Genomic DNA, 20437 nt, shown 5'->3' on the forward strand with positions numbered 1-20437 from the left:
TATTGATGGGAGATTATATAACTGGGTTTTGGCCTTCTTATTTAATCGTTCTTTTCGAGTTAAAATAGGATCAATTTTATCTGATGCCTATGGAGTTGACAATGGTATTCCTCAGGGCAGTGCTATCAGTCCTATTTTGTTCAATATTATGACTAACGGTGTGTTTTCGAATGTAGGTAGGGGTATTGGGGCTTCCCTATATGCTGATGATGGAGCTATTTGGAAGATGGGAAGGAAAGTCAAAATCTATTCAACAAGCTATAGTGGATGTTGAAAGATGGTTGATTGACTGGGATTTTAAATTGTCAGTGGCAAAGTCTTGCTGTATGTTCTTCTCGAAGAAGAAAGTTACTGATAATATACTGTTGTTTCTGTATGGACAGCCTATGGGGAGGGTTTCTAAGTTCAAATATTTGGGTCTATGGTTCAATGAGCGATATACATGGGAAGATCATGTCATAAATGTTGAAACAAAGTGTAAGGTGAATCTTGTGCGCTCTGTCTCTGGTTATGAATGGGCTGCTGACAGACAATTGTTGATGGATATTTATAGAGCTCTGATTAGGACGACAATTGATTACGAGTGTATAGTTCATGGAACAGCGGCGAAGACTTGGCTTCAGAGGCTGGACAGAATCCAGTATATAGCTCTAAGGATATGTACTGGTGCATTTAAATCAACATCTGTAAGTGCTTTACTAGTGGAGACAGGTGAGATGCCTTTGGATATACAGCTTAAAGAATTGTCATTCACTTATTGGGTTAGGTTGAAAAGCTGGGAGGTTGAACATCCCACTGGTACTGTCCTAGATGATTGTTGGGAATATACTATAAGACAAGGCAGTGGTTTTTGTTGGACAGTTGGAAAGCTTGCTGATGAGAGTGGTTTGAGGGAGTTGGAGGTTGGCCCTTCTGTAGTGATAGGGGATGTTCCTCCGTGGTTACTACCAGATCCTGTTGTTGATCTAACCTTGGTAGAGAAAAGAAAAGATTGGTCAGAACTTCAGAAGTCTTACATTGCTAGAAGTTTTTATGCATTTTTATAGCTTTTCACAGATGGATCCAAGTACCCAGATAGTGGGCGTACAGGAGCAGGCGTTTACGTTCCTGAATTTGTTGTGCAGATATGTAGAAGACTAACAGATGAACTGTCAGTATACTCAGTTGAACTGTTGGCGATAGTAGTTGCCCTCCAGTGGGTGGAGGACGCTCAACCTGTCCGAATTATAGTATGCTCCGATTCCCTGTCTGTATTGAATAGTTTATCATCTGGCAAATCTAATAGGAGTGACCTGCTATTGGAGGCATTAATGTTATTATGGAGAATTGAGAGACTGGGTGTAGTAGTGAGATTCTGCTGGGTCCCAACCCATTCGGGTGTGGAAGGGAATTCAATTGTAGACTAGATAGCCAAAAGGGCTTTAAAACGAGATATAATTTATTTTCATGTTTCACTGGGTAGAGGTGAGTCCAAATGTCAGATCAGAGTAATGTTGATAGAAGAGATGGGACTCTAGTGGGGTTGCTAGGAGTGCTAGCCATCTCCCAGGCTTTTGGGAACAGACCGCACTGCGGGTTGTAGGGTGTTCTTGGACATTCAAATTAATTAGTTAAGTTTTATCAGTGTTTGTAAACAAAGCGCGCTGCAAATGTAGTGTTCTCCTCTTCTACTTAATTAAATCAGGCTAAACCCTACAGTGATCGACCTGAATCAGAGTATAGCCTAGTTGTTATTCCTGTCCAGTGTGTAGCCTATTCAGTGCACCGTGGATACATATCCACTGTTACTGGTGCACATACCCAGACCCCATGGGGGGTCCTGTCAGCTGGGACAGCTAAGTGTTTTTAAATGTTACATTTAAATGTTCAATGTTATGTCTATGTCCTCTTTCGTTGGCCTAGTCTTGTTAAATGTTTTTTTTTAGAATGTATCATTTTTAAATACAGTGTATATAGCTCCAATCTTGCGTATTTAGTTCCTCTTGTGTTACTATTTTATTTTGAAGCTCTGCATCGTTGGGATGGGCTCGTAAGCAAGCATTTCACGGTAAAGTCTACGGCAGTTGTATTCGGCGCATGTGACAAATTTTGATTTGACAAATAGTTAGCGCCACCCTGTGGCCTGTTCCTGTCCTTGCACCAGGCCCAGGCTATCCTCTTTACCAAGATCAAATCAAATGCATTTGTCACGTGCTGAATACAACTGCTTATCGTGAAATGCTTACTAACGAGCCCTTTCCCTACAATGCAGAGTTAAAAAGTAAGCCAAATTAGCAAATAAGAAAAAAAAAAGGAAATAGTAACACAATAAAATAACAATAATGAGGCTATAAACAAGGAGTACCGGTACCGAGTCAATGTGCAGGGGTACGAGGTAGTTTAAGTAATTGAGGTAAATAATATGTAGGTAGAGGTAAAAGTGACTAGGCAATCAGGATAGATAATAAACAGAGTAGCAGCAGTGTATGTGAAGAGTGTGTGTGTGTGTGTGTGTAATGTCAGTGTGTGTGGGTAGAGTCCAGTGAGTGTGTGTGTGTTGGAATGTCAGTGTGTGTGGGTAGAGTCCAGTGAGTGTGTGTGTGTTGGAATGTCAGTGTGTGTGGGTAGAGTCCAGTGAGTGTGTGTATGTTGGAATGTCAGTGTGTGTGGGTAGAGTCCAGTGAGTGTGTGTGTGTTGGAATGTCAGTGTGTGTGGGTAGAGTCCAGTGAGTGTGTGTGTGTTGGAATGTCAGTGTGTGTGGGTAGAGTCCAGTGAGTGTGTGTGTGTTGGAATGTCAGTGTGTGTGGGTAGAGTCCAGTGAGTGTGTGTGTGTTGGAATGTCAGTGTGTGTGGGTAGAGTCCAGTGAGTGTGTGTGTGTTGGAATGTCAGTGTGTGTGGGTAGAGTCCAGTGAGTGTGTGTGTGTTGGAATGTCAGTGTGTGTGGGTAGAGTCCAGTGAGTGTGTGTGTGTTGGAATGTCAGTGTGTGTGGGTAGAGTCCAGTGAGTGTGTGTGTGTTGGAATGTCAGTGTGTGTGGGTAGAGTCCAGTGAGTGTGTGTGTGTTGGAATGTCAGTGTGTGTGGGTAGAGTCCAGTGAGTGTGTGTGTGTGTGTGTGTGTGTTGGAATGTCAGTGTGTGTGGGTAGAGTCCAGTGAGTGTGTGTGTGTTGGAATGTCAGTGTGTGTGGGTAGAGTCCAGTGAGTGTGTGTGTGTTGGAATGTCAGTGTGTGTGGGTAGAGTCCAGTGAGTGTGTGTGTGTGTGTGTGTGTGTTGGAATGTCAGTGTGTGTGGGTAGAGTCCAGTGAGTGTGTGTGTGTTGGAATGTCAGTGTGTGTGGGTAGAGTCCAGTGAGTGTGTGTGTGTTGGAATGTCAGTGTGTGTGGGTAGAGTCCAGTGAGTGTGTGTGTGTGTGTGTTGGAATGTCAGTGTGTGTGGGTAGAGTCCAGTGAGTGTGCATAGAGCCAGTTCAAGAACTAGTTCAGGTAACCATGATGAACTATTCAGCAGTCTTATGGCTTGGGGGTAGAAGCTGTTCAGGAGCCTTTTGGTCCCAAACTTGGTGCTCCGGTACCGTTTGCCGTGCGGTAGCAGAGAGAACAGTCTATGACTTGAGTGGCTGGAGTCTTTGACCATTTTACATTTACGTCATTTAGCAGACGCTCTTATCCAGAGCGACTTACAAATTGGTGCATTCACCCTATAGCCAGTGGGATAACCAGTTTACAATATATATATATATTTTTTTTAAGGACCTTCCTCTGACCGCCTGGTATAGTGGTCCTGGATGGCAGGGAGCTCGGCCCCAGTGATGTACTGGGCCGTACGCACTACCCTCTGTAGCGCCTTGCGGTTGGATGCCAAGCAGTTATCAGACCACAGAGGGTAAATATTTAATTCTTCCATATTTAATTTAGTCCAATGCATTTTAGAGATCAAAAGACAAGGGCTGTTTCTCAACCAACTTCCTATTTATTAGTCTTTAAGTCTACTGACTACAGTGTTCTGTATGCAGCAAGACGAAAATAGAATGTCTTCTTCTGTGCAAAATCTACCAAAACTGAGTATGCTTTACTTCACAATGCTCATTCGTTCCACTAGAACTATGGTAACTATCAGGGCAGCTCAATGTAATGTGTCCTCATGTATTTTTTGTTGTTGTCAATAATTAATATCACATGATGTGCAGTGATAAACCAATCAACCAACCAAGGTCTATGGGAGAATTTCAATAGCATTTCCTTGGTTCCTCGCGTCCTTCGCCTTCTTTTCCAAACCCATTGGATGAGAAGGTCCAATGGTTTTGAGGAGGCGAGGAGAGAGGACGTGAGGGATCAAGGAAATGCAATTGCGATTGTCCCTCTGTATAGGCCTACAGCCTGTGGCATTTTCTCAAATGGTTTGCTCAACTCCTGTGTCCTCTCTCGCCTACTTTTGAAAAAGGTCAAAGGTAATCGAGGAGAGGGAATGTGGACGAAAATGTATGAAATGAGGCTTTCCTTCTCTACTCGCGCATCATCAGGTGAATTACATTTATAGGGGTGGATCACAAAATATTTGTGGACAGTGATAAAACCAAATGAAATTAGTTGTGCAAGACATTTAATAGAGTAGCATATTGTTTTTAAACATGTGCATGCTTTTCTTCTCCGACAAAACAAAAGCTGATTCAAAGGGGGTGTGGCTGATTTCAAAACTCTTCCACAAAAGGACTCCGGAAGGACACGCATGACTATCCTCAATGAAAGGTGGCTATCGAGGAGGGGAGGACACTCTTCCGTTCGCCTACTAACCAATTGACATCTCTATCGGTTTCTGGGTCATGGAGGAGAGGGTAGAGGACAGACTTTTGTCTAAATGAGTAGTAGGCTCCAACACCCTCCTCAGCATCATAACATCGTAGACCAATTCATCTTGTTTTATTGATCTTCGGTTGAGATTACATTTAATTTATTCAGGTTTGCATTGATCTTTATTAAACAAAGTTTTAAAACAATATCAGATATTGAAACAGATTCCAAAGGATCCTGTAGTGTACTTTGAGATCCTTTCAGTTCGACTAAGTCACCATGACAAATATATATATATATATATATATATATATATATATATATATATATAACTCAATAAAGCAGTCTGATTTGATTGGGAGAAACTCCCCAAATACAGGTGTGCCAAGCTTGTAGTGTCATACCCAAGAAGACTCGAGGCTGTAATCGCTGCCAAAGGTGCTTCAACAAAGTACTGAGTAAAGGGTCTGAATACTTATGTAAATGTAATATCCGTTTTTTATTTTTAATACATTTGCTTTGTCATTATGAGGTATTGTGTGTAGATTGATGAAAAAACAAAACAATTTAATCCATTTTAGAATAAGGCTGTAACGTAACAAAATGTGGAAAAAGTCTAGGGGTCTGAATGCTTTCCAAATGCACTGTATATAACACAAGATACTGCGATAACCTTCACCCTCCCAACTGCCGCACCTCACATAGTCAATTCTGTATCAGATACAGAGGTACCATACTCTGGAATTCTTATCTTCACATTGCCAAAACCTCATCATCCCTCAATAACTTAAGGCAAAGACTTGGGTTCAGCCTGATGAACCAAACTACTCGGTAATCTCCTGCATATAGCCCAAATCTCACACAATCACATGCACACACACATTTAAACAAAACATATACTGTTTATTATTATTTTTTGATTGCTGATCGGTTAATTTGTGCATTTATAATTTGTTTTGTTATCTTTTTTTTATTTTCTTTATTTCACCTTTATTTAACCAGGTAAGCCAGTTGAGAACAAGTTCTCATTTACAACTGCGACCTGGCAAAGATAAAGCAAAGCAGTGCGATTAAAAACAACAACACAGAGTTACACATGGGATAAAACAAAACATACAGTCAATAACACAAAAGAAAATCTATATACAGTGTGTGCAAATGTAGTAAGTTATGGAGGTAAGGCAATAAATAGGCCATAGTGCAAAATAATTACAATTAGTATTAACACTGGAATGATAGATGTGCAAGAGATGATGTGCAAATAGAGATACTGGGGTGCAAATTAGCAAAATAAATAACAATATGGGGATGAGGTAGTTGGGTGGGCTAATTTCAGATGGGCTGTGTACAGGTGCAGTGATCGGTAAGGTGCTCTGACAACTGATGCTTAAAGTTAGTGAGGGAGATAAGTATCTCCAGCTTCAGAGATGTTTGCAGTTCGTTCCAGTCATTTGCAGCAGAGAACTGGAAGGAATGGCAGCCAAAGGAGGTGTTGGCTTTGGGGATGACCAGTGAGATATACCTGCTGGAGCGCATACTACGGGTGGGTGTTGCTATGGTGACGAATGAGCTAAGATAAGGCGGGGATTTACCTAGCAGTGATTTATAGATGGCCTGGAGCCAGTGGGTTTGGCGACGAATACAGTGGGGAAAAAAAGTATTTAGTCAGCCACCAATTGTGCAAGTTCTCCCACTTAAAAAGATGAGAGAGGCCTGTAAGTTTCATCATAGGTACACGTCAACTATGACAGACAAAATGAGGAAAAAAAATCCAGAAAATCACATTGTAGGATTTTTTATGAATTTATTTGCAAATTATGGTGGAAAATAAGTATTTGGTCAATAACAAAAGTTTCTCAATACTTTGTTATATACCCTTTGTTGGCAATGACACAGGTCAAATGTTTTCTGTAAGTGTTCACAAGGTTGTCACACACTGTTGCTGGTATTTTGTTCCATTCCTCCATGCAGATCTCCTCTAGAGCAGTGATGTTTTGGGGCTGTCGCTGGGCAACATGGACTTTCAACTCCCTCCAAAGATTTTCTATGGGGTTGAGATCTGGAGACTGGCTAGGCCACTCCAGGACCTTGAAATGCTTCTTACGAAGCCACTCCTTCGTTGCCCGGGCAGTGTGTTTGGGATCATTGTCATGCTGAAAGACCCAGCCACGTTTCATCTTCAATGCCATTGCTGATGGAAGGAGGTTTTCACTCAAAATCTCACGATACATGGCCCCATTCATTCTTTCCTTTACACGGATCAGTCGTCCTGGTCCCTTTGCAGAAAAACAGCCCCAAAGCATGATGTTTCCACCCCCATGCTTCACAGTAGGTATGGTGTTCTTTGGATGCAACTCAGCATTCTTTGTCCTCCAAACACGACGAGTTGAGTTTTTACCAAAAAGTTCTATTTTGGTTTCATCTGACCGTATGACATTCTCCCAATCCTCTTCTGGATCATCCAAATGCACTCTAGCAAACTTCAGACGGGCCTGGACCTGTACTGGCTTAAGCAGGGGGACACGTCTTGCACTGCAGGATTTGAGTCCCTGGCGGCGTAGTGTGTTACTGATGGTAGGCTTTGTTACTTTGGTCCCAGCTCTCTGCAGGTCATTCACTAGGTCCCCCCGTGTGGTTCTGGGATTTTTGCTCACCGTTCTTGTGATCATTTTGACCCCACGGGGTGAGATCTTGCGTGGAGCCCCAGATCGAGGGAGATTATCAGTGGTCTTGTATGTCTTCCATTTCCTAATAATTGCTCTCACAGTTGATTTCTTCAAACCAAGCTGCTTACCTATTGCAGATTCAGTCTTCCCAGCCTGGTGCAGGTCTACAATTTTGTTTCTGGTGTCCTTTGACAGCTCTTTGGTCTTGGCCATAGTGGAGTTTGGAGTGTGACTGTTTGAGGTTGTGGACAGGTGTCTTTTATACTGATAACAAGTTCAAACAGGTGCCATTAATACAGGTAACGAGTGGAGGACAGAGGAGCCTCTTAAAGAAGAAGTTACAGGTCTGTGAGAGCCAGAAATCTTGCTTGTTTGTAGGTGACCAAATACTTATTTTCCACCATAATTTGCAAATAAATTCATTAAAAATCCTACAATGTGATTTTCTGGATTTTTTTTCCTCAATTTGTCTGTCATAGTTGACGTGTACCTATGATGAAAATTACAGGCCTCTCTCATCTTCTTAAGTGGGAGAACTTGCACAATTGGTGGCTGACTAAATACTTTTTTTCCCCACTGTATGTAGTGAGGACCAGCCAACAAGAGCGTACAGGTCACAGTGGTGGGTAGTATATGGGGCTTTGGTGACAAAACGGATGGCACTGTGATAGACTACATCCAATTTGCTGAGTAGAGTGTTGGAGGCTATTTTGTAAAGTCAAGGATCGGTAGGATAGTCAGTTTTACGAGGGCATGTTTGGCAGCATGAGTGAAGGAGGCTTTGTTGTGAAATAGGAAGCTGACTCTAGATTTAACTTTGGATTGGAGATGCTTAATGTGAGTCTGGAAGGAGAGTTCACAGTCTAACCAGACACCTAGGTATTTGTAGTTGTCCACATACTCTAGGTCTGACCCGTCGAGAGTAGTGATTCTAGTCGGGTGGGCGGGTGCCAGCAGCGTTCGATTGAAGAGCATGCATTTAGTTTTACTAGTGTTTAAGAGCAATTGGAGGCTACTGAAGGAGTGTTGTATGGCATTGAAGCTCGTTTGGAGGTTTGTTAACAGTGTCCAATGAAGGGCCAGATGTATACAAAATCGTGTCGTCTGCGTAGAGGTGGATCTGAGAGTCACCAGCAACAAGAGCGACATCATTGATATACACAGAGAAAAGAGTCGGCCCAAGAATTGAACCCTGTGGCACCCCCATAGAGATTGCCATAGGTCCAGACAACAGGCCCTCCGATTTGACACATTGAACTCTATCTGAGAAGTAGTTGGTGAACCAGGCGAGGCAGTCATTTGAGAAACCAAGGCTATTTAGTCTGCCAATAAAAATGCGGTGGTTGACAGAGTCAAAAGCCTTGGCCAGGTCGATGAAGACGGCTGCACAGTACTGTCTTTTATCGATCGCGGTTATTATATCGTTTAGCACCTTGAGCGTGGCTGAGGTGCACCCATGACCAGCTCGGAAACCGGATTGCATAGCGGAGAAGGTACGGTGGGATTCGAAATGGTCGGTGATCGGTTTGTTAACTTGGCTTTCAAAAACTTTCGAAAGGCAGGGCAGGATGGATATAGGTCTGTAACAGTTTGGATCTAGTGTCACCCCCTTTGAAGAGGGGGATGACCGCGGCAGCTTTCCAATCTCTGGGGATCTCAGACGTTACGAAAGAGAAGTTGAACAGGCTAGTAATAGGGGTTGCGACAATTTCGGCGGCTAGATTTAGAAAGATATGTTTTAAACCTTCTTTTTTTTCCTACTTATTGTACATAGTTGTGGTGTGGTTTTTATATCAGCCCTTGGGCTTCCAACCACCTGCACACCGCTTTATATTTATTAGTTTATCTGTACTGTAGTTAATCACTTATTTTCATTGGTGCAAATAAATTAAACCTAAAATATACTAAAACATAAATACTTGTTTCCAGTGTGGTCTTCTGTTGGTCGAAAAGGGCTGCAGGGCAAAAATGAAGTGACATGGGCACTCTGTCAGTCTCAGCTATTTCACATCACAACCCACCCAGTGAAAGAAACCTCATGTTTTACACTAAGTGACCAGATTACTCAAAAAATTTGTGTTATCACACACTGAAAATATTTTCACAAATCAGATAAACTTTTTTTTTTATAAAAGGCAAGTTACATATAACTAACTATAGTTTACAGTGTCATACCATACCACTGTATATCTTAACATGTTTACATACAACTACACAGTACAGTCCTAGAGGCCTGTTTGACAAATCGCTAGCGCCACCCTGTGGCTGTTGAAGCAGTCCTGTGTGGATAATGAAGGCATACAGGGTTTCTTCTTTCAGCACATTGAGTACAGCTGGTCCCAATTCAATCTCCACCAACCCCTACCCCTTGGCCCTAACCCGTAAATGTTCAAGATTCCGCCATACTGATCTGCAAACATCAAAGGTTAGGTCTATGGCCAGTAGATGGAGGGAGGCCTTGGCTGAGTCGCTGAGGCCTTCTGATGCAGGGCACTATTGGCTAAGTAGAACAGCTACTGTAGCTGACAGCCTGTCACCATGGGTGGGCACCATAGACATACATATTAACCATGGGTGTGCGCCTCAGGGAGTCAGTGAAATGGACTCCAAACGAACCCAGATTACAGTATCACAGGGCATACGGTATGCATAGACATTGTGAATACCCATTTATTTACCATGCTGAATTAATGAAATGGATCCTATGGAGGGCTGTTCATTTAATGTTCTATAGCAGAAGAGAATCCAGATTGTCAAACTGGAAGGATCATGATCATAACTAAATAATTATGAACACAGTAACAACAATGAAAGGCACATTAAGGTAAGAATAAGACAAGACTCAATGCAATTTTTGAGGAGGGTCAGAGAGAGAGCCCTCAGGTACCAAGGACAGAACCATCAAACAACATGGAGTAGCCTACAGACAGACATCTTAGCACACCAAAATACCACGCCTCAGAGACACAGGTGAGACTGCCACAGAATCATACCTGGTTCGTTCTTGAATTGCAGTGGCATTTGCGTCCCTTTGCAACCATGAAAAATGCTTTTTTAAATGACAAACAGTTAGACATCAATGATAAAACATAATGCAAGTCCTTTATACTGTAAAACTGTCTGTTTATGCATTCTTTAATGTACTTAGGGTAAGTAAGCACTTTGGCTTGTCCCAGTAGTGATGTGAAGTTGTAGTGACATTTGGGGGATTTAGAGATATCTATTATTTAGAATGCTAGAAAATGAAAAGGTATTTAATATATTGTATAGATCAAATCAAAAACAAAGGCTATTAAAATAAAATTAAAATACTACTATGTTTGAGGATTTAGAGATTTCTATTATTTTGAATGCTAGAAAGTGAAAAGGTATTTAAAACCTCAAATGTAACGGCAAAATGTAGATTTCCGCCTAAATAGACATACCCAAAGGTAACTGCTATTCATGTGTAATTACATGATTCTGACATGCAAAAACTTGGTATATTTGGAAAGAAGACATCTGGGAGAATATGAGGAAATTATCAGAAGATAGGAGTTACATAGTCCAGAATATACAAGATCAAGCACACAAAAAATAACCGTTTTTTTATTTTGAAAGTAATCTTTCATTGACAAGCTATAAGTTAATTATTGATGACTAGAGCTGGAAACACATCAGATGACTTCCACAACATGTGAACAATATCAGAAAGAAAAATGGGATTGATAGACCTAACAACTAGAAATGGGCAGATGTTTTAGTAAATGGTGTCAGGTGTGGTCACTGGACATTCCAAGTCTCTGAGCCAGGTAGCAATAGTTTGCTTTACGCATAAAAAGGTCCTAGGCCTTGCTTTGTCCCACCCAGGTCAACTGCATATCCCTGGAAAACTTCTCATTGGCTACAAGACTGTCAAGGTGCCATAGTAGCCAATCCCCTGTATAAATGGATGCCTACAGCGCGTAAGCAGGCAACATCATATTTTTGATGCGCAAAGACAGTCACTCGGTGGACATTCAATGTTGCCATTAAGTCATACAACATTAGATAACATTGGCAATAGGCTATACAGTTGAAGTCGGAAGTTTACATACACTTAGGTTGGCGTTTTTAAAACTTGTTTTTCAACCACTCCACAAATTACTTGTTAACAAACTATCGTTTTGGCAAGTCAGTTAGGACATCTACTTTGTGCATGACACAAGTCATTTTTCCAACAATTGTTTACAGACAGATTATTTCACTTATAATTCACTGTATCACAATTCCAGTGGGTCAGAAGTTTACATACATTAGGTTGACTGTGCCTTTAAACAGCTTGGAAAATCCCAGAAAATAATGTAATGTCTTTAGAAGCTTCTGATAGGCTAATTGACATCATTTGAGTCAATTGGAGGCACACCTGTGGATGTATTTCAAGGCCTACCTTCAAACTCAATGCCTCTTTGCTTGACATCATGGGAAAATCAAAAGAAAATCAGCCAAGACCTCAGAAAAACAATTGTAGACATCCACAAGTCTGGTTCATCCTTGGGAGCAATTTCCAAATGCCTGAAGGTACAACGTTCATCTGTACAAACAATAGTATGCAAGTATAAACACCATGGGACCATGCAGCCGTCATACCGCTTAGGAAGGAGACGTGTTCTGTCTCCTAGAGATGAACGTACTTTGGTGCGAATCAATCCCAGAACAACAGCAAAGGACCTTGTTAAGATGCTGGAGGAAACAGGTACAAAAGTATCTATATCCACAGTAAAATTAGTCCTATATCGACATAACCTGAAAGGCCGCTCAGCAAGGAAGAAGTCACTGCTCCAAAACTGCCATAAAAAAGCCAGACTACAGTTTGCAACTGCACATGGGGACAAAGATCATACTTTTTGGAGAAATGTCCTCTGGTCTGATGAAACAAAAATAGAACTGTTTGGACATAATGACCATTGTTATGTTTGGAGGAAAAAGGAGGTACCTTGCAAGCCGAAGAACACCATCCCAACCGTGAAGCACGGGGGTGGCAGCATCATGCTGTGGGGGTACTTTGCTGCAGGAGGGACTGGTGCACTTCACAAAATAGATGGAATCATGAGGAAGGAAAATTATATGGATATATTGAAGCAACATCTCAAGACATCAGTCAGGAAGTTAAAGCTTGGTCGCAAATGGGTCCTCCAAATGGACAATGACCCCAAGCATACTTCCAAAGTTTTGCAAAATGGCTTAAGGACAACAAAGTCAAGGTATTGGAGTGGCCATCACAAAGCCCTGACCTCAATCCTATAGAAAATGTGTGGGCAGAACTGAAAAAGCGTGTGCGAGCAAGGAGGCCTACAAACCTGACTCAGTTACACCAGCTCTGTCAGGAGGAATGGGCCAGAATTCACCCAACTTATTGTGGGAAGCTTGTGGAAGGCTACCCAAAACGTTTGACCTAAGTTAAACAATTTAAAGGCATTGCTACCAAATACTAATTGAGTGTATGTAAACTTCTGACCCACTGGGAATATGATGAAAGAAATAAAAGCTGAAATAAATCACTCTCTCTACAATTATTCTGACATTTCACATTCTTAAAATAAAGTGGTGATCCTAACTGACCTAAGACAGGGAATTTTTTACTAGGATTAAATGTCAGGAATTGTGAAAAACTGAGATTAAATGTATTTGGCTAAGGTGTATGTAAACTTCCGACTTCAACTGTATATGTTCCTACCAACCTAAGGATTAATTTGATACCCCCCATGTAGCTATAGCTCAAATAGACCAAATCGAAGCTTACCTTGTAAGATCTTTGCTGTTTGGTGAAAATGTTGTGTAAAATAAACGTTTTGACTCTCAGGGCTGGTAATCAATAACGGTAGGTCACAGGCAGATAAATAAGATATCCTAATGATCTGTGGAGTCCCGGCTTTTGATGTGTATCAACATATTCCGTGTTTATGCTTCACAACGCTAACCGGAATGTAGGTAGCAGCCATCTTGAAATGAGGTCATCGGCTCGGCTTGCCCTTACAATATTCGTATGCCCATATATGGTAGTAAGTCACACCAAATATTTGAAGGCACCGATCAATAGCCAAGATACTCGGCTTTCCGCAGACACCCTGCTTTTGCAGATAGGGGCTACTGTTCTCATACCAGACTGAATTGAATACAAACAATCTAATAGGGTCCCCATACAGTGAGGGAAAAAGGTATTTGATCCCCTGCTGATTTTGTACGTTTGCCCACTGACAAAGAAATGATCAGTCTATAATTTTAATGGTAGGTTTATTTGAACAGTGAGAGACAGAATAACAACAAAAAAATGTTATAAATTGATTTGGATTTTAATGAGGGAAATAAGTATGACCCCCTCTCAGTCAGAAAGATTTCTGGCTCCCAGGTGTCTTTTATACAGGTAACGAGCTGAGATTAGGAGCACACTCTTAAAGGGAGTGTTCCTAATCTCAGTTTGTTGCCTGTATAAAAGACACCTGTCCACAGAAGCAATCAATCAATCAGATTCCAAACTCTCCACCATGGACAAGACCAAAGAGCTCTCCAAGGATGTTAGGGACAAGATTGTAGACCTACACAAGGCTGGAATGGGCTACAAGACCATCGCCAAGCAGCTTGGTGAGAAGGTGACAACAGTTGGTGCGACTATTCGCAAATGGAAGAAACACAAAAGTACTGTCAATCTCCCTCGGCCTGGGGCTCCATGCAAGATCTCACCTCGTGGAGTTGCAATGATCATGAGAATGGTGAGGAATCAGCCCAGAACTACACGGGAGGATGATCAAGGCAGCTGGGACCATAGTCACCAAGAAAACAATTGGTAACACACTACGCCGTGAAGGACTGAAATCCTGCAGCGCCCGCAAGGTCCCCCTGCTCAAAAAAGCACATATACAGGGCCATCTGAAGTTTGCCAATGAACATCTGAATGATTCAGAGGAGAACTGGGTGAAAGTGTTGTGGTCAGATGAGACCAAAATCGAACTCTTTGGCATCAACTCAACTCGCCGTGTTTGGAGGAGGAGGAATGCTGCCTATGACCCCAAGAACACCATCCCCACCGTCAAACATGGAGGTGGAAACATTATGCTTTTGGGGTGTTTTTCTGCTAAGGGGACAGGACAACTTCACCGCATCAAAGGGACGATGGACGGGGCCATGTACCGTCAAATCTTGGGTGAGAACCTCCTTCCCTCAGCCAGGGCATTGAAATTGGGTCGTGGATGGGTATTCCAGCATGACAATGACCCAAAACACACGGCCAAGGCAACAAAGGAGTGGCTCAAGAAGAAGCACATTAAGGTCCTGGAGTGGCCTAGCCAGTCTCCAGACCTTAATCCCATAGAAAATCTGTGGAAGGAGCTGAAGGTTTGAGTTGCCAAATGTCAGCCTCGAAACCTTAATGACTTGGAGAAGATCTGCAAAGAGGAGTGGGACAAAATCCCTCCTGAGATGTGTGCAAACCTGGTGGCCAACTACAAGAAACATCTGACCTCTGATTGCCAACAAGGGTTTTGCCACCAAGTACTAAGTCATGTTTTGCAGAGGGGTCAAATACTTATTTCCCTCATTAAAATGCAAATCAATGTATACAATTTTTGACATGCGTTTTTCTGGATTTTGTTGTTGTTATTCTGTCTCTCACTGTTCAAATAAACCTACCACAAAAATTATAGACGGATCATGTCTTTGTCAGTGGGCAAACGTACAAAATCATACTTTTTTCCCCTCACTGTATATGGGGACTTTACATTTAAGAGGTAATATATTGTACTACTACGTCTGTCCCTCAGTTTTATGTCATTGGTGTTACCGCCTTAAATCACTCATTACAAACATATACAAGGACCTTGACCATTCCCTCCAGTGGAAAACGTATCGGGGGAGGGGTCTTTACTAAAGAAAAGTGTTAGCTAACCACACCTTTTTTATTATGTCATAAATCTGAGGACTCCATTGACAATTTGGTGTGTCTAAACCCAGTGTCACTTGGTGAGTCAATTTAAATGAAGGTAAATAACATTGTGAGCAATTATGAACCATTTCCCATTGTTATTTTATTGTGTTACTTTTTTATTTTATTTTTTACTTTAGTTTATTTAGTAAATATTTTATTACCTCTATTTCTTTAACTGCATTGTTGGTTAAGGGCTTGTAAGTAAGCATTTCACGGTAAGGTCTACACCGGTTGTATTCGGCGCATGTGACAAATAAAATTAGATTTTTTATTTAATTTTATTTAGTAAATTATTTTCTGGGTTAATGACCTTAGATTTGAGCATGTGTGGCCTCCATTTAAGAAAATTCTCAATAACCAAAAGTCTCATTGGTGTTACCATTCCCACTGGTGGCACAATGTTAAATACAAATCTAGAAATAATGTTTTTTTTTTGTATGCCATGCCCAAATGCCACCGCAATTCAAGAACGACTCCGGTATAAAAGTATTGATTCGCTGACGTTGGTAAAGCCAAATGCCAACACAGTCTTCTCCTTTTCTCTTGTCCTCCAATGATGTCGGAGTCTCCATCTTGAACCTCATCTGGAAGAAGTCTCATGTGTCTGAGCATGTCAATCCTGAGAGAGAGAGAGAGAGACTATATTTCAGGTGGGTGGCTTGGCTACTCAAATACAGCAGTGCATTATGTGACAGGCTACCTCATGGAGAGATTTACAAAACACTAGAGCATCCTACAAACAGGCTGAAGTCAAACACAATGGAATACTGAGAAGCACTGTGACCTCTGACCCTGTGTGATGTCAGAGAGATGACCGAGGACGAGCGGTGATCCAGGACAGTGTGTGCTTTGGGATGCCTTCAAAACAACTAAACAGCAGCTCAAAGGTCTCTATGATCACCCATAGACAACAAAATATACACGTCAGGGGAATTCTAAACAGTAGAACATCGTTACAGAGAATTCAGAATCAGAAAACGGATAATCCATATAGTAGATTCTAGAATGTTGATACTCAGAATTTAGAAAAACCAGTGAGCTTTAGGCTTGGCTGCCTCGGAAGGTTGCTCAGAGAACCATTGCGATGGCACTGCCAATCTTCAGTTATCATAGTACTGTACTTGACAGGCACACAGCACCGGTACCATGATAACTGAAAATGGACAGTTCATAGTCTGAGGTCTGACAGAGGAGTGATGAACTCCTGACTGAGTCACATCCTGACTGACTGCTATCAGGGGATACATGTAAACACATGTAGAAACACACACCAACATTCATATGTTCCTCTCTGTAGATCAGTTGGACCAGCAGTACGTGAAATGTATGCATGCATTAGATAAAAGCATCTGCTAAATGGCATATATTATTATATATTATGTACAAATGTAAACACACACCAACTTACAGTATATGTAGAAACACACCAACACTCATGTAAATATGTTAAACAGAAGGATACAAGCCATTTACCATTATGGCTTGGTCTTAACTTTCTAACATTAATATTAGGATATGAATGGGTTAGATTACATTTCAAAATTCTCGCAGGATAATTAAAATACAAAATTAAAACAAAATGTGCTATTAAAACAATATTTTGAAGTTCGTAGAAGAAGAATCCAAAGTATTCACCCTAAATGTTTTGCACAAATCAACAAACAAAAGATTCAACAAAAATGTGACCAAATGTTTATCGGAAATGACAAAAAATATATTTGTTTGCGTTCCACCTTAAAGTTAGTCCCTGTTTTTTTTGCAGTTTCTGTTATAGGAATTCCTGCTACAGGAGAGAACTTTGGATTGGACGTCCTGCCAAGCCAACTGTGAAAAAAACAAAAAACAAAACGTACGTGTATGGAGAGGTGGCCGAGCAGCACATTACACACATGTTCTTGGCCAAGGGTCCATGAGAGCCAGGCTCTGATTGGTTGAGTCGATATCGCCGCCCTGAAAGAGAAAGAGAGCGCAAAGTGGGGGGGGGCATGTGGCATTGTGGCCTCACTTAAAACTTAACAAAAAAAGGAGATTAGACTGATCATTTTGTGTTATACTGTTATTCAAAATTCAACATTGACATAACCCTTCTAGGAATACTAACACGATTAGTGTCAGTGACACAACAAGTACAGCAGCTCTAATATTGAAGTGTTTGCGTTTTCAAAGGGTTACCAGACAGACAGGGTTACCAGACAGACAGGGTTACCAGACAGACAGGGTTACCAGGGTTACCAGACAGACAGGGTTACCAGACAGACAGGGTTACCAGACAGACAGGGTTACCAGACAGACAGGGTTACCAGACAGACAGGGTTACCAGGGTTACCAGACAGGGTTACCAGACAGACAGGGTTACCAGACAGACAGGGTTACCAGACAGGGTTACCAGACAGACAGGGTTACCAGACAGACAGGGTTACCAGGGTTACCAGACAGACAGGGTTACCAGACAGACAGGGTTACCAGACAGACAGGGTTACCAGGGTTACCAGACAGACAGGGTTACCAGACAGACAGGGTTTCCAGACAGACAGGGTTACCAGACAGACAGGGTTACCAGACAGACAGGGTTACCAGACAGACAGGGTTACCAGACAGACAGGGTTACCAGACAGACAGGGTTACCAGACAGACAGGGTTACCAGACAGACAGGGTTACCAGACAGACAGGGTTACCAGACAGACAGGGTTACCAGACACTCTTTACGGTTTTATTCTGGAAGACAGAGAGGGTAGTCTGGAAGACAGAGAGGGTAGTCTGGAAGACAGAGAGGGTAGTCTGGAAGACAGAGAGGGTAGTCTGGAAGACTGAGAGGGTAGTCTGGCTGTGTGCATCACATGCCATGTCAGCATGCAGTGTCAGTGACTGTGGCCTTTATGCCCAACATCTAGTCTTCAGCTTGAATATGATTCAATCACTTAATCGCTTTATCTAAGAACTAAGGCAACATTGTCTCACGTCATTCCGTGTTCCATGAGACTACTGGGATTCCAAACTCTGTTCTTTGTCAGACCCAAATATCTGTCTAGGAAAGGTCTGTCCTGATGAAAACGTAACAGAAACAGGACATAAGAGCTACATTTTAAATCTTATCACAAAACACGGTCTAGACCTAGCATTTACAATGGTCATTTTCAAACAGTAACATGGCATAACGAGATCTCCTCTCCCACTACAACCAGCCTACAAACCTCCAGATGAGAGAGACTAAGCAACTGCAGTCACAAGGCTTGGAAACGGGTGCTTAGGTTACATCCTCAAGCCTCATCATTGAACCATAGCAGGTTTTCCACTAAAGCCATCAACATAGATAAATAAACCTGACTTTGCTTCCATACATGTAAACAAACACTACACAATATCCGTTTTAGAGTGAGGAGGTTTTTCAGGATGCTCATCAAACATGGCCCTGGTTTCAACTGCCATGGGGTGAGGCCTGAGGGAAAATGCCTAGAATCCACAACCACAGCTCCAAGATGTTTTCAGTTGCAGCCATTCTAGCCTTTCAAATGATCAGACCCTGTGACCTAGACATTACACACTACAATGAGTGACTGGAGAGAAAAGCGGGAATTTTGGTCACAATTCAAGCCATTGGCATGATATTTGGCATCTCCTGACCTGGCCGATAAGAAATTGTAAAATTGAATTAGGTCATATGGGAAGCCATTACTTTGATATATAATTTTGCCAATACATTTTTAGGAAGCCAAGGGAGTGGCACATTCCCCTGTCCAATAAGAGTTGCTTGTCTCTGAACCACAAGGAATATGAACTTTAAAGTCTTCCATTACCCTGGTCTGTCATCATGCATAGAAAAATCACCAAAAGCACAAGACATACCACATAAGGTAACATATGGTAAATTACTGGATGTAACAAACTTGCAATCGGTCTTCTTCAACCAGAAACATACAACAAACATGCAGATACTGTCAAATAATTTCAAACCGAAAAGTTCATGCTCACATAGGCTTACTTCATATCATATTTAACAATTTGCTAAATCCATTGAATTGATTTTAAGTCAACTCTCAATAGATAAATAACTCACAAAAATAGTCCACCACTATGTACTTCAGCTCTCCTCACCAGGCGCTCCTAAACGCTGTGGACGTAACATAGCTCCCGTTTACTACGACCACTAAGCTAGCTGCCTGCCTGCTGCCAGTATTACTCATTAGCCACGGAACAAACACACAGAGGCGCACCGCATTCCTCAAAAAGAAACTCCATCACCCTTATATGCTTCAAATATTAACCATTCCCGGGAGACCCCAGTGACTCCTCTATTGCCTAGTCTTCTCCTTCCCTCCTCTCGGCCAATGAGCAGACTCTCTCCACGGGCCTAGCTTTGTAGAGAAGGGAGCAACAATACTGGGCATTCAAAACGATTCATCAAATTCTACTGGCTAACTGGACTCACATGCTCTTATGAAAGGGGGTGACCAGTGGGAGGCAGGAGGAGTAAAGTGGTGTCACAGACTCAGCAGCTAATAGATTTTTTTTTTTTTATAAAGTGTATTTTGACTGTTAAAAGAGGGGAGCTATGTATCACATTCACATCGTTATATCTCTACATAGATAGGATGCAGTTACTTATTGAGAAGTAGGCATTGGTCTGAAGCCGAAAAAAGAAAAAGGAAATTCATGAGCGCCACAATGCCTACTCCACCCATGCTCTACCAAGGTTTTCCAGCACACAGCTTTGACCTACTACAGTAGCCATGTTGGTCTATTGTACTTCAAACAACGTGTAGGCAGGTTGCATAGGATTCAAACCTTCTCAAACAGCCTAATTCATACTTTTAGAGGAGGTGCTCCCACAATGTGATTTGTGCTGCACACACACACACACACACACACAACACTAATCCCATTCCACTACCTTTTCAAACTTTTTTTTTATTAGATGAAAACAAGATTTGCTTTTATACTTACAAGATCATCATGCTTGATTGAGCGAGCTGTTTTGTATTGTAGTAATCTGGTGCCTGCCTGTATTTCCCTAAACCTTTTTATTTAGCAATACATGTCATTGAGAAAGAAATAAAAAATGTCAAA

The 20437-nt window shown here is 41.7% G+C and overlaps 1 long non-coding RNA gene across 4 annotated transcripts; it reads right to left on the minus strand.

The window, feature by feature from the left end:
• Positions 1-10140: 10140 nt before the first annotated feature.
• LOC311136534 lies at positions 10141-19754 on the minus strand. Of its 4 annotated transcripts, none has more exons than XR_014613875.1 (4): positions 19428-19754; positions 18332-18414; positions 17226-17322; positions 10141-15991 (listed from the first exon to the last, which is right to left on the minus strand). It is a non-coding gene; the product is annotated as an uncharacterized lncRNA (long non-coding RNA). The 4 variants fall into 4 exon arrangements; XR_014613876.1 differs by having other exon boundaries at positions 18332-18409; positions 19428-19752; XR_014613877.1 differs by having other exon boundaries at positions 18332-19702.
• Between the last annotated feature and the right edge of the window lie 683 nt (positions 19755-20437).

The sequence above is a fragment of the Coregonus lavaretus genome, assembly GCF_964263955.1.
Source record: "Coregonus lavaretus genome assembly, chromosome: 10".
NCBI lineage: Eukaryota > Metazoa > Chordata > Actinopteri > Salmoniformes > Salmonidae > Coregonus > Coregonus lavaretus.